Source organism: Pleurodeles waltl, chromosome 1_1 (genome assembly GCF_031143425.1).
Source record: "Pleurodeles waltl isolate 20211129_DDA chromosome 1_1, aPleWal1.hap1.20221129, whole genome shotgun sequence".
NCBI lineage: Eukaryota > Metazoa > Chordata > Amphibia > Caudata > Salamandridae > Pleurodeles > Pleurodeles waltl.
In genome coordinates, this window is record NC_090436.1 from 828,502,371 (window position 1) to 828,516,590 (window position 14,220).

The window sequence follows — 14,220 nt, forward strand, 5'->3', positions numbered from 1 at the left end:
TGACCTGGTGTGTGGTGAGCACCTATGGTGTTATCACCCTATACCAGGTATCCCCTATTAGTGAAGTGTAGGCAGTGTCTATGAAGCCAGGGCCTTCAAGAGATAGCTGTGGATGAGAAGCCAAGACTTATGTAGGAGACATGCAGAGCTTATGCAATACCACTATAGTCATACAGCACTGTCACACGTGAAAGAACCACACAGTGTTACAAAAATAAAGGTACTTTATTATAGTAAAACAAATACTAGAATACTGATAGCCAGCCCCCTTCCCCCCCCCACCCCCCCCCCCCCCACCTGGAGGTAGGTAAACACTAAACACACTAGTTATATACACAATAGCAATCGGTAAGGAGCATAAAAACAATAAGCGTTGTCAAAAGTATTAGAAAACAGTGTAGGCCCTATGGGAGGGCCAAACCAGATACTAAATAAGTGAAATGCGAGGTGCAGTCCTCCACCCAAGGATGTGGAATCGTTAGAGGGGAGCTGGAGGAACTAGGAAACCCAAGAGGTGAGTACCAGAGTGACCCCCAGCAACCAGGAGAGCAGAGGTAACTTCTTGGTTTTCTCCACACCCAGCAGGAGGACTTAGGAAAAGGATTGTGCAAGACCCAGACCTAACTGGAGAACCCAAATATGGATTCAGGCAGAAGAGGACCTGCAAAGGAAGGGGGCCAAGTCCAGTTCTTGATGGAGTGTCCTGTTGTGGAAGGAGCCATACCCACCCTTCTGTGGACGCAGGACCAGGTTGAAGGGGGAAGAAGTAGACCAGCTGTGCAGCGCTTTCCTGAAGCGATGCAGATGGTGTCCCACGTTGGCTGTTGGGCTGCAGGGGGTCAGTGGTGCGGAAGAACCACCAACAAGCCTTGGCAAATACAAAAGAAGAAAAGAATTAGTTGCAAAGCTGAAGAGGACCGACAAGGCCCAGGAGACTCGACCCAAGGAGGGGAGTCAGTGGTGACTCAGCAGTCCGGAGAGTCACCAGAAGAGGATACTGCCCCCACAGGCAGCCCACTGGCAGCTGGTACAGCAAGTTGCAGTGATGCCCACTTAGCTCACCTGAAGAGGAGTCCCACATCGCTGGAGCAGCAGCAAGGAGACTGTGCTTAGCAGGAAAAAGTTCTGGGGGCCGGGGATACACGAAGTCTGAAGATCCCTTGGAGCAGGAGCAAACAAGCCTGCATAGCTGCCAGAGTCGCAGTGCACAGGGGTACTTTCCTGCAAGGAGAGGCAAGGGCTTAACCTTCTTCCAAGCTGGACAGCTAGCAGAGAGGTCCAAGGGGGCCACTGCAGACCACCACCTGTGATGCAGGATCCATGCAGTTCCGGAGGAGAGCCAATCCATGCAGCCGGTCGCCATCACAGTTGGTACCTGCAGATGCAGGGGAGTGACTCCTTCGCCCCAAGGGAGATTCCTTCTTACTTCTTGGTGCAGGCTGGAGTCTCGTAGACCTCAGAGGATGCACAGCCGAGGAAATGTTGTAGTTGCTGGAAGGAGGCGGAGAAACAATGTTGCAAAGCAGAGTCGTTGCTGAAGAGTTCAGTTGCGGTTCCAGTGGCCAGAAGATGAAGTGAACGATGCAGAGGAGTTCTGGTGGAATCTTGCACATCAAATAAGAGGGCCCAATCAATAGGGAGACACTAAATAGCCCTGGAAGGGGGAATTGGTCAGATTTTGCACCTAGCAAGGTGACCACCTATCAGGAGAGGGCTGTGACGTCACCTGGCTGCCCTGGCCACTCAGATGCTCCCAGCGGCATCTGCCTACCTTGGATTCAAGATGACACAATCAAGAGGCCACCTGGAAGGGCTCTGAGCGCCACCCTTGGGGTAGTCATGGACATTTCTTTTCATTTGTCCGGTTTCGTGCCATAGTAGGGACCGGGGGTCCCTAGACTGGAGAAAACCGGTTTATGCAAGGTGGGCACCAAATGTGCCCTTCAAAGCATTCTGTTGACTTGGGGAAGCTACCCCTCCCAAGCAATGTAACACCTATTTCCCAGGGATAGGGTGTTGCCTCCCTCTCTCACAGGAAATCCTCTGTTCTGCCTTCCCCTGCCTGAGCTGGTCAAGCAGCAGGAGGGCAGAAGCCGGTCTGTGGGGTGGCAGCAGCACGGGCTGCCTGGAAGGGCCCAGAAGACTGATAGGAGCAATACTCGGGTCCTCCAAGGAGCCCACAAAGTGCATGGAATCATGCAACCAATACTTGTAACAGTATAGGGTTATGATTCCCACATGTTTGATACTAAACATGCCCTGGTTCAGGTTTACCATTATGCAGCTGAAGACAGGTAGTACAGTGTCCTGTATCCAGTACACAGGAAAAATGGCTTCCCTGCACTTACAAAGTCCAGTGCAATGGAACTGGACTTCGTAGGGGTACCTCTGCTCAGGCAGGGGTGCCTTCACACACAGGTACCTGCACCCTGCCCTCTGGGCAAGGAGGTCCTACCATAGAGGTGACTTACAGTGACCTGTGGTGAAAGGGTGAATGCAGTCTACAATGGCAGGCCTGCAGACACATTTTGCATGAGCTTCCATGGGTTGCATAATACATACTGCAGCCCATGGGGTAACCCCTGGTGACCCAATGCCCCGGGTACCTAAGTATATACTAAGGACTTATATGGGGGCACCTGTATGCCAATTGTGGGGTGTGCGAAGTCCTAAGCAGCCACATTTAAAGGGATAGAGCACAATTATTGGGGTCCTGGTTAGCAGGATCCCAGTGAAAACAGTCCAAGCATACTAATAGCAGGCAAAAAGTGGGGGTAACCATGCCAAAAAGAGGTTACTTTCCTGCACATGGCAGATGAGGAAAGTAAAAATGCCTTTAAATGTATTGTGTACGCGTTCTTGCGGGTGTGAGTGTGCTTATGTGAGAAAGTGTGCGTGTAAGTGTGAATTTGTGTGCATGTGTAAGTATGTGTCTGTGAATGAAGGTGGAGGGCAAAGGGCAAGTCATGTCACTTCTGCTACCCCTGGCATTTTGGTGAATTGATGTCCATGAAGATGCCCCTTGTTATAAGAAAATGATAAACAAGGAGTACTAATAATCTGGTCAGAAACACCTTATAGAAGCTATACCAAATAGACATTCTTACACACTCAGTAAATTAATCCAGAACATGTTTACTTTGGATATAATGTGAGTGATAAGGTAATGAATTAATGATTGTTGGCAAGTGTCCTTTTGCAGTGGTTACTCCGCCCCCCGCCCTCAAACAAACACACGCACATTTTGCCTGATTTTGATGCTGACTTGACTGATGGTGAACTGGGAACCTGCTAACCAGGCCCCAGCACCAGTGTTCTTTCCAAAACTGTACCATTGTTTCCCCAGCGGGCACACCCCTACCACACAGCTAAATCCCTTGTAAAAGGTGCCCATGGTAGCAAGGGCTCTGTGGCCAGGGAAGGTCTCAAGAGCTGCAGCATGTATTATGCCACCCTAGGGAAATGCTCACCAAACACATGCACACTGCCATTGCAGCATGTGTGTGCTGGGGGGGGGGGAGAAGAAGACAAAGTCTGCACGTCACCTCCCTCAGGGTGCCATGCCCACAAACCACTGCCTGTGGCATAGGAAAGTCACCCCTCTAGCAGGCCTTACAACCCTAAGGCAGCAGGGTGCACTATACCACAGGTGAGGGCATTGCTGCATGAGCAATATGCCCCTACAGTATCTAAGTCCATTCATAAACATTAAGTGCAGTGTGGCCATATAACGTACATGGACTGGGAGTGTGTCATTATGAACGTGACGGCTCCACTGAAGTCTGGGAAGTTTGATATCAAACTTCTCAGCACAATAAACCCACATTGATGTCATTGTGGGATTTATTGAAAAATGTCCTCAGAGGGCATCTTAGGGATGCCTCCTGCAATTGTAGCCAAGCCACTAGTGCAGGACTGACTGTTCTGTGCCAGCCTGCCACTTCCAGAAGAGTTTCTGACCACATTGGGTGAGAGCGTTTGTGCTCTTTGTGGCAAGAAACTAAGTCTACACTGGATGATGGTGCTTCACACCTCCCTCTACCCCCCCACCCCGCAGGAACAATAACACCTGGTGGTGAGCCTCAAAGGCTTAGGCCTCTTGTTACAGTGCCTCAAGAGCACTCCAGCTAGTGGAGATGTCTGCCCCCCAGACAAAGCCCCACTTCTGGCAGTAAGGCCAGCGGGGAAATTAGGAAAAAGGAGGAGGAGTGACTACTTCAGCTGTGGGACCACCTCTAAGTGTCCAGAGTTAAAGTGCCCCTCCCCCTGCAGAATCCTCCATCTTGGTTTGGAGGACAGGGACCAATAGGGTTAGGTCTGTGTCCCCCTCCCCAAAGGGAGTGGGCACCGGATTGGTGTTCTCACTCTCAGGGGACAGTAGCCATTGGCTACTGTCCTCTGACCCCTGTAACACCCCTAAATCGAGGATTTGAGGGCTCCCCTGAACATAGCTTGTCAAATTCCTGGCAACCTCAAGAAGACGAAAAGAAGGATTGCTAAGCTGACTCCCAGCAGAGAAGACTGGAAACACCAACTGATTTGGCCTCAGCCCTATCGGCCTTTCTCTAGCTTCTGAAGCCCCTACTATAAAAAGGCTACGCATCCAGGACCAGCAACCTCTTAAAAGGCCCCAAGAGGACTCCCTGCATCCTAGAGGTCCAAGATCCCCTGTGGATAGCGGCCCTGTTCAGAAAGAAACTCCAGCCAAGGACTCCAGAATTGCCTCAGATCTACTAGTCCTGCCCACTCTGCACCCGAAGCACATGGCCCACGTCCAGGTGGCCCACCAGTCCAGAGCAGGTCCCCAGGCGATTCCGACCTAGTGTCCTCCCTGGGTTGACCCCTTCTGGCCAACATGACCATACTTGTAGCCTAAATCCAGAGGAGCCCCCTGACCACAAGAGAACCAGATGAAGATTTCTGATGCTTAAAGGTACCCCTGCACCCGCAACCCCCTGGCTTTGGGGAACCCGACCACCAGTTCAGCAGGCAGCCCTCATTTTTGTGGCCCGATGTTCCCCTATTGAAAAGCACTGGGAGCCCAACGCTGTTTGCTCCCTGCACCAGGCTGCCCCTGTGCCGCTGAGGGTGTGTTTTTGCTGCTGGCCTGTGGCCCTCCTCCACCGCGGTGCACACCTAAACCGACTAGGTCGGCCCTACGAAGACGCAGGTACTTACCTGTAGGCAGGTCCAATTGAGAGTGCTCCCAGTTTCCATAGGAGCCCATTTTAAATCCTGCAACAACTTCGAACTCTGCACCCGGCTAGCCCTGTGTTGCTGGTGGTGGGTGTTTTGTGGTTAACTTGAACCCCAACCTGTGGATATCCTAAACACTGGAGACTGGAACTGTAAGTCTTGTGCTTAACTCAAAAAGACAAGACATGAAAGCACAAGGTGTCCCCCCAACCCCCCCACCCCCCAAACAGAACTGTTTGAAAATTGCACAGCCAACTTTTAAAACAGATTATTGCTATTTATATGAAAACTGTATAACTTGACAAATTGAAACAAAGTCGTGTTGATACATATGCTTGCTACTTACTTGCACATGTAGTTTCTTGCAAACTGAATCTTGTGGTTCTAGAAATAAAGGAACAAAATATTTTTTTTTCTATAAAAAAAACATTTCCTGGAGGTAGTCATTGAGTGTGTGCTTCCTTTATTGCCTGTGTGTGTTCAACAAATGCTTTGCACTATACTCTGATAAGCCTAACTGCTCGACCACACTGCCACAAAAGAGAGCATTAGTTTGATCTTCTTTAGCCCCTGTTCAGCCTCTGGGGAACCCCACGACTCTGTGCACACTATATCTCATTTTAATATACAATATACAGAGCCAGCTTCCTATAATGATGCATAATCTAACCCACATTTTCCTCACCTTATGAACCTTCCAACTGCTAGACTGGCTGCACAATTCTCTTTCAGTAGCTCTTGCGTGCCGGTAGATGACACCATCGCCATCTGTTATGACTCCACTCTGGACATGACAACTCGAAGCTATGTTTAGGCACTACCAATGCTCACTGTTCTGTTTCTTACTCATCCATTTACTCTGATCCTAAGCTCAGAACTACCAATTTCAGTGATTACTTACTTTCCTTAAAGTTTCTAAAACCTAATCTGACAATGCAGCAGGAATGTTGTCACAGAAGACTATCAGCTTCAGTCTGATAGACTTCAAGCTGCAGATTCCTTACCGAAGAATTTCCCCCAGGCATCAGACTGGATCCGGAGATTATTTTTGAAGCCAGTACCCTTGTGCGCCATCATGTGGCGTCCGTCGACTGCGTGTCAGTCATTGACATCATGGTCACTGTGGTGATGTCGCAGTCGTATATAGGCGCTACCCTGGCATGCTGACGTCAGTTGTTTTCTTTCTGCGCCAGCCTAAGCGCTACAGTCAGTCGCTTTTTGACTAACTTTTCGACCATTTTGTTGAACTTTTTGACTTCTTGGTGCGTCAAGATGTCATCCCGTGAGACCAAATTCAAGCTGTGTGACTCCTGTCACCTCATGATGTCAGTAACGGATCCACACCTTGTGTGCTTGTGATGTGTGCTTGTGATGTCTGGAGAGTGATCACAACCCGAAGTAGTGCTCTGAGTGCTGGGCCATGAACCCTAAGGCTTTGAGGGAGAGGTCCCTAAAGCTCATGGCAGTTCGGCAGTCAGCTCCACGTCGCTCCGGTCTCGCTCGAGAGGAAGGTCACAAGACCATTTGTGGAGCCATCACCCCTCATCCTCGTCCCACTCCAAGCCCTCAGGACATTCGGGTCTCAAAAAGAAGTCGAAGAAGAACAAGCATTCTTCGACTTCACCCATTCACTCAGGTCAATGCAACGCAGGAGGAGCGTCCTTCTACCATCCTGGAGCCTGCTTCTGGGTCGCCTTCGTGCCACCCCAAGTTTCCGGAAGCCACTCCTGCCCTACTAAGGGGGTTTTACGAGACCATGCGCCTCATATTTGGGCAGACTGACCCTACTGTGGTGCCCTAAGGCCCAGTAGGGTTGGCGGGGGCCCCTTTGGGTTCTGAGCTGATGCCAGTCATGCCACTTCAACCTTCCCCGGTGCCGGGGCAGAAGTCGACGCTCCCGAATTCAGTTGGGTCCACAACTGACGTTGATCCCATACTCATTCCCAACTCCTACCCGGAGCAGGAACGACGTTGCCCGACGTTGATTGTGACTTTGACGGGGACATCACGCCCCAGGTTGGATCCAGACCCTTAAACCTATAGGTATGGGTACAGTTAGAGTATGGAGGGGTCGTTGGACCCTCTAGAACACCAGCTTTTAAAGACCCTTATATGGACTGGGCTCAGGAATTGGGTGAATTCATTGGGCTGGACAACTCCCCAGACTCTGACATGCTTTCGCCCCCTGCCATGTCTACAGAGGAGGGAGCCTCCTACTCGATGGTGGTGCGAAGAGAGGCCAAGGTCCTGGGTCTTGAGCTGCCTTCAGTGGCGGACTAACCGCTTGACTGAGGTGATTCAGCCTGGGGCTTCCTCATCTGACCCCTATTGCCCTTCACAGATGTCTTGCTGGAGGCGTGGTCTAAACCCAGCACAGGGGCTCCTGTCAACAGGGCAATTGCACGCTGCCAAAGGCCTATGCCTAACGACCCTCAATTCCTGACCCAACACCCTATGCCTGAGATCTTAGGGCCAGATGTATGAAAATATTTTGCACTAGCAAACGGTAAAATCGGCCGTTTGCGAGTGCAAAATAGTGGTCTGCAATGCATGAAAGGCATTCGCAGACCACAAAGAAGAAATCGCAAAAATTGCGATTTTTTTGCGTTGCGCCCTGGATTTTGCGAATCGCAATTTGCGATTCACAAAATCCAAGTCGCAAGGCAATGCTGCAAAAAATCGCAAATTGCGATTTTTCGCAGAATGGGATTTTGCACATGCAAAATACCATGACCTGCAACCAGGTGGTAACCTGGTGCAAAATTAAAAAAATGCAGTAAAACTGCATTTTTAAATTGAACATGTAAAGCACACATGCCCTTTTGGCATGTGTGTACCTTACATGTTCAAAAAATAATAATAATTGGGGTACAGGAGAGGGGGCCTTAGGCCCCCAGCACCCTGGCCTTTTGCATTTCCAAAATTGCGATTTCTGGTTCAGAAATCGCAATTTTGGAAATGCAAAAAATTCGCAGCTATGGCCCAACAGGCCCATAGCTGCGAATGGGGCCGGTATCGCAATTTGTGATTCGGTAATAGCATTTGCGATTTTTAAGAAATCGCTATTACCGATTCGCAAATGTGATACATGGCCCTTTGCGAGTCGGTAATAGTGATTTCTTAAAAATCACTATTACCGAATCGCAATGGGCCGTGATCATACATCTGGCCCTTAGTCATTTAGGCTTCTTCCTCTTCCAGCGCATTCCCTTCTGCACCCCCGGACAGGGAATCAAGAAGACTGGACCAACTTGGGAAGACAGTCTCTTCCTCCAGTCTGACATTGTTGTCTGTGAACACCAAATGCCTCTGGGGCAGTTACACCCATACATTATGGGATACGGTCACGCAGGTGCTGCCACAGGTCTGGGAGGAGGTCTGGGCCATTCTCCCAAGCTGTTGCTGACGGGAGAGAAACAGCCAAGTTCACAATTCGATGTAGACTGAGCCCCACCGTCTCACTGGGCAGATCTGTTGTGTTGGCAGTGGCCCTCCAGCACCACGCTTGGTTGATGACGTCTGGCATTTTCAGGGGATGTCCAGCAATCTCTTATGGACATGCCCTTCAATGGCACTGCCTCTTTGGAGACAAAGCGGACTTGGTGCTCTTGCGCTTAAAGAAGTCCTGGGTTACGGCTCGGTCCCTTTGCCTCGCAGCTGCTCCTCGCTTCCCCCTCAGTCTGCTTTCTGACCCTTTCTTGTCAGCCAGGCGTCCCTTCACCAAAACAGTGTACACCTGTTCTTGGCATACATTTGTGGCATGGTGTACCAACAAAACTGTTGATCCCCTTTCTGCGCCTCTTTCTGATGTTTTTGTGTTTATTCTTTCTCCTGCCCAGCAGGGCTCTGCTTTGGGCACCCTCATCAGCTATTTATCTGCACCTTCTGCCTTCCTGATCAACCCTCCTTGTTTAAATCTCCCACTGTCGTGAGATTCCTCAAAGGTCTTAAACATATGTTTCTTCCTACCCTGTTCATAATGCCCCAGTGGGATTTAAACCTGGTAGTTACCTTCCTCATGGGTGCTCCTTTCGAGCCTCTTCATGATTGTCCTCTTAGGTTCCTCACCTTAAAAGCTGCCTTCCTTGTGCACATCACTTCTGCACGGAGAGTGAGTGAGCTACAAGCTCTTTCCTCAAAGCCACCCTTCATCTCTGTCCGTCCTGATAAACTGGTGCTTCGTACTAGGGCCTCTTTCCTCCCTAAAGTTGTCACGCCCTTTCATGCAAGCCATACACCCCCACATCCTTCTCATGAGAAGGAGATACTCCACCGTCTGGATCCTAAAAGAGCATTGGCGTTTTACCTCAATCATACCATGGACTTCCGGGTGGGCGATCAACTCCTTGTGGGTTATGTGGGTGTGAAGAAAGGGCGGGCAGTGTTGAAGACAACCATCTCCAGAAGGGTTGTTCTCTACATTAAAATGTGCTACGGTTTGGCTAAGAAGCAATACCCTGAGGATTTGCGTGTTCACTCCAGCAGAGCAACAGCTGCAACCACTGTGTTAGCACGTGGAGTTTCAGTCCTGGACACCTGCCAGGCAGCAACATTGGTATCCCTGCACACATTCACCAAACACTACTGCCTTGGCAGGCAGGTCCGCAGGGATGGCTATTTTGGTGACTTAGATCCAGCAGGACTTCCTCGTATGATCTTGGATTGCCGACCCTCCTCCAGGAAAGGTATTGCTTGGGTATCTATTCTAAGGTAAGAAGTCTGCAACTAGAAGTCTCTATCAGATGCATAAGTTACTTACCTTTGTTAACAAATCATCTGGTAGAGACATATTCTAGTTGCAGATTCCTTTCTGGCCCACCCATCCTCCCGGCTCTCTAAACTGATTTCTAGGGACAGGGACTCCATTTCAGGGACCTAGTTCTGGCGCACCAGTCTTCGTGTTATTCATGGCTCTGTGCTTCTGGTGTGGAAAGTCGAAAAAAGAAACTGACATCAGCGTGCCAGGGTGGTGCCTATATAGGACTGCAGTGTCATCACAGCGACCACAACGACCGAGTCGACCAATGCCACATGACGGTGCGCAAGGGCCCTGCTTGAAGAAAAATCTCCGGATCCAGTCTGACGCCTGGGGGAAATTCTACAGTAAGGAATCTGCAACTAGAATATGTCTCTACCAGATAATTTGTTACCGAATGTTACTAACTTGTTCAACAATGCTGCGCTGAAGCAGATGTCTTTCACTGACTCGATTGATGTTTTTTTCTGTGGACTAAACAGAAATCCAAATCCTGCAAGATATGGTCCCTAATTTATTCAAAGGCAATCAGAGAACAAGAGGCAAAACTTTATATGGTCAGACACAAGAAAAAAAGGTGATTCCTGGTCCTGGTTGCCATTTTCTGATAAGTCAAAGTTGAAGAGAAAACATCAGAAGTTTAAGTGAAGCTCTTCAGCTTCCAGGGGCTCCTATTCTCAGTGGAAGTTAACATTCCCTACAACTGACTCCTCCTTATTCTTCAGAACCCATTCCAAGTTTGAAGCTGACACACCCTGAGTTTCCAGGGCCTTTCTCAACTCTTCAGCAAGTAACAACCTTTAGGGAGACCATGCTACAAGTTTAATCTGGTTCTCTTTGGGATGTATTCTAGCACTACAGAGCCTTTGAACTTCTAATTGCACCTCTGTTGACTCCAGCTTAGAGTTTGACCACCTTGCACCCAGTGCTGGGTTGTGCTTCTACTCCTTTAGCGAAGGCCTCACTGGATGTTGCTGCTTCACTGCCGTCACTGGCTCTAGTGATGTCTATCCTGAGATCCGTCAATGATGGGCTTGGATTTAGACCCTTTATCAGCAAGTATTTGCCTGCTGTCACTCTACATATCACTAAAAGATGTTCTTGTGCGGAAGATAACTCTTCTGCGGTTCCACTTCCTCAGCGTCAGTATTCATTAAGATGGAAGCTGTTTTCTGCTTTTATTCACATGCCTCTTCCAGTCCAACTTGATTAGGATGGTGAGGTGGTGGAAAATGTACTGTCTACACATTATACTGATGCTGGTATTTATTTCAATTTGCAGTGGCCTAAATCGACTTGTAATTTACCACACGTCTCCCCTCCAGCAGATGAGAAAGCTTCCTTTGCACAAGTCCTGAGGAGAGTCACAGAGCTTTAGAGCTACTTTCTGCTGCTGAGACTAAATTCAACCTACTTACATAAATCATTCGCCCTGGGCCTTGGACTTCTGAGCCAATAGTGCTATTCGGTGCGGCATTAGTTAGCCCTATCTTGGCAGCCTGGTCCAAGCCTTCTTTGGATCCAGCTGTAAGCTGCATTTCTGCTACATGTCATAGACCGGTACCTGAAGTTTTTGAAACAGCATTGCAAAGATAAAATGAATTCTTTCTCTTAAACACCTTTGGACAGGTAAATAAAACATATTGATAATATGGACATGAAAGTCTTCTCTCTGGGCAGCTTGGCACTGCACATCAAAAAATAAAGGGATTCGGAGGAATTCAAGGTCCAGTGCATACCCTCCAATAGCAGTTACTAATAATATAATGCACTGTTCCTAAGGAGCAATAAGAAAAAGACAGGGTGAGTACTAGGGAGTCCTATTCAATAGGAGCAAGAGTCCTCACACACCCAATTGGGTGTCATGCTTCATCATCGGACCAGCTCCTCGTCAGACTGGCGCTGCAATGTCTGACGGGCACCACCCTTTCGGGGGGCTCTTTGCCGGAGTTCTTTTATACGGTGCCGCACTATCCCGCAGGTGAGTAGGGTGTGCAAAAAGAGAAAAAGAAAAGGAGAGCAAACAGATAAACAAGGAGTAAAATTGGCTCAAAAACCCTTGTAAGAACTATCTTTATTGAAGCGGGCTGAAGGCCAAGATTAAAAACAATTACCAGGAGAGTAAGGTCGACGTGATGCTCGACCACTCTCAAACTGATTCACACATAAGAACGGGTAGTCAAGAACTACAAGACCCACCTCAGAATCGGGTCGACATGTTTCGCGTCTATACGGTCCATAAAGGATCCAATGACGCTTCCTCAGGACCTAGTGCAATAATGCTTCTCCAAATATAAACTAGAACTACTCTTGCCTATAACAGCTGACAATCAAAAACAGGGAGATTAGTATCGTCAGTCACTTGCATAAGTCCATTTTGACCCAGTATGTCATTCCTATTCGTCGCCCCTCCCAATTTGAGACAGGACTTCATGGGATCGCGCAGACCTTAGGCCTGGTCCGCCTAACACGTTGGTTAAGGCTGGCCGTCAGCAGTTACTCCTACCCCGGGTCGCGCTCCCGTAATGACCCGGGGTAGGAGTAACTGCCAATGTGTTACTCCTACCCTAGTGACTGACGATACTAATCTCCCTGTTTTTGATTGTCAGCTGTTATAGGCAAGAGTAGTTCTAGTTTATATTTGGAGAAGCATTATTGCACTAGCTCCTGAGGAAGCGTCATTGGATCCTTTATGGACCGTATAGACGCAAAACATGTCGACCCGATTCTGAGGTGGGTCTTGTAGTTCTTGACTACCCGTTCTTATGTGTGAATCAGTTTGAGAGTGGTCGAGCATCACGTCGACCTTACTCTCCTGGTAATTGTTTTTAATCTTGGCCTTCAGCCCGCTTCAATAAAGATAGTTCTTACAAGGGTTTTTGAGCCAATTTTACTCCTTGTTTACCTGTTTGCTCTCCTTTTCTTTTTCTCTTTTTGCACGCCCTACTCACCTGCGGGATAGTGCGGCACCGTATAAAAGAACTCCGGCAAAGAGCCCCCCGAAAGGGTGGTGCCCGTCAGACATTGCAGCGCCAGTCTGACGAGGAGCTGGTCCGATGATGAAGCATGACACCCAATTGGGTGTGTGAGGACTCTTGCTCCTATTGAATAGGACTCCCTAGTACTCACCCTGTCTTTTTCTTATTGCTCCTTAGGAACAGTGCATTATATTATTAGTAACAGCTTGGCACTGCAGTCTTTAAATGCTTCTTGGCTTGCGATTGGCGCATGCTTTAGAAGGTGATGTTTTGCCAGCATCACTGGAGGAGCATCATGCGTTCTTTGCGTGCACTATTCAGGATGGACACAATGCTGCAAGCAAATATTGTGCTTTGGACACTACTGACTTGTCTGTTCTGTTGGAAACAGCGTCATGCTCTCACGTGCCTGGTTGTGCTCCAACCAGACTCAGTAGATGCCCAGATGGGGGGTGTTAAGGTATGAGGACAGCAGCAACAATCTCCAGGTACTCAAGAACATCAGACCAATGGGTTCTGCATATTGTCCAAGGTGGCAATGCCCTACTCTGTCTGAATGTTTTTCTATATTTATCTCATGGTTTCACACCTACTTTGGCAGCTCATGAATAACTTGTCTCCAGGGAATTGTTGATATTGCTCACCAAGATTGGGATTGAGATTTGCCAGTGGCAGAGCACATTTCCTTTTGTTATTTTCTTACTTTCTCGTCTCCAAGGACAGTGAAGGCCTACAGTTTTAAAGTGGTTCGCATTTTGGTAATACGACTGCGTGTTCAGGGCCGCAACTCCACTGAGCATGGGAGACTAAGTACAAACCGCGCTGCCGGTAGCTGTCTGCTTAACTCCTGGCTAGCTCACAGTGCCTCACACTGATAACCAAACCTGTCGGGGTAAAAGGTGTTTACATCAACCTCAGCATGTGCTGCGATAATGAGGCAGCTGAACGGTAACCAACATTACAGCCAAAGTAAAGAAGATGAACAACCCCACCATGTTGTATGTTTCTGAAGAGTGTAGAAGTTCCTACCAACACCCTATGTCTAGAGCTGACAACATAGTTTTTGTAACCCTCTGCCTTGCCCGACCAAAGGGATTAGCCCCATACCTAAATTGAATAGCAGGGCTCTGCCTGTTGTGTGGATGGAAATCCTCTCAGGAAGCTGAGAAATCAGCGCCAGCATCAGAAAAGCTTTCTGTTGTGCGGTAAGCATCTCAGGATGGCCATTGCCCAAAATCTCCTTACCCCTTTGGGCCTATGTGTAGTTTATATAATGACCTACCATATAAT

At 48.7% G+C, this 14,220-nt stretch overlaps 1 protein-coding gene across 1 annotated transcript in view; it reads left to right on the forward strand.

The window, feature by feature from the left end:
* The window catches only part of SMC5 (structural maintenance of chromosomes 5), a 647,363-nt gene that overhangs the window by 506,881 nt on the left and 126,262 nt on the right, over window positions 1-14,220 (forward strand). The window lies entirely within an intron of this gene.